The sequence below is a fragment of the Etheostoma spectabile genome, chromosome 5, assembly GCF_008692095.1.
Source record: "Etheostoma spectabile isolate EspeVRDwgs_2016 chromosome 5, UIUC_Espe_1.0, whole genome shotgun sequence".
Lineage (NCBI taxonomy): Eukaryota > Metazoa > Chordata > Actinopteri > Perciformes > Percidae > Etheostoma > Etheostoma spectabile.
In genome coordinates, this window is record NC_045737.1 from 11929501 (window position 1) to 11930470 (window position 970).

A 970-nucleotide genomic window follows, 5' to 3' on the forward strand; every position below is an offset into this window, starting at 1 on the left:
CCTGTTGCTGAAATGTGCTCTACAAATAAAGCTGCCTTGCCTTGCCTTACACTAAGGACCAGAGTAAAGGCTGTAAAACACTTATCCGACTTTTGAGTTTGGGTGCCACTGGTTCCAGCACCTCACCTTCCACTTAGTCTGTCAGCGGCCAAATCTCTAATGACCCGCTGCGGTTTATGTAGTGCAACGCTGGGGGAGCTAAGCTATCTCAAACGGCCTCATTACAGAGATTGCCACACATCCTTGACCATCGCAGTGTGTGAATCAGTCTTGTATAAAGTACTTGAAAGCAATGATTGAGTAAAAGTACACATGACATACAAGAAAATGACTGGTAGAATTTAAAGTCTCGTTTTAGAATATTACTTGAGTGAAAGTCTTAAAGTGACCAATATTTACTGTGCTTAAGTATCAAAATGAATTCTCTGATATTAAATGTAAGTATTGCAAGTAAAAGTAAAAGAAAACTGAATATGAACTGTATAGCCAAAGGTTTGTAACATCATCTCCATCACCACTGGCATTGGGGTGTTCAGTGTCTGTTACCATGGCGGCAGAGCCTGCACCATGACACTATCAGTTATTATGCTTCCTCCTCTTCTTCTTTAGTGGTTTTTTTTTGCCACTTGGGAACAAACAGGCATTAAGTCACCAACTGGAATGGAGCGTGCATTATCTGAGCAATCTAGGAGCAATGATTCGCCAAACCTGCTTTTTTCCAGTGTAATAAACTTCTTTTGACTTTGTTTTGTAGTAACGAGTAACCAAGATGCTTAGGGGACATGTAGTGGAGTAAAAGTATTGATTCTATTTAGGAAATGTAATGGAGTGAAAGTAGAAGTTTCTGGAAATATAAATAACCAAGTAGAGTACAGAGAGGTGAATGTTCTACTTAAAGGTGCTCTAACCCAATGATTCCCAAAGTGGGGGTCGGGACCCACAGGGGGGTCGCGAGCCAGAGAGGGGGGGG

At 41.5% G+C, this 970-nt stretch overlaps 1 long non-coding RNA gene across 1 annotated transcript in view; it reads left to right on the plus strand.

Annotated features, from left to right (window-relative positions):
* Positions 1-612: 612 nt before the first annotated feature.
* The window catches only part of LOC116690235 (uncharacterized), a 6297-nt gene continuing 5939 nt past the window's right edge, over positions 613-970 (plus strand). The window contains exon 1 of the long non-coding RNA XR_004332197.1: positions 613-723. This is a non-coding gene — a long non-coding RNA (uncharacterized LOC116690235). The remainder of the gene's footprint in view (positions 724-970) is intronic.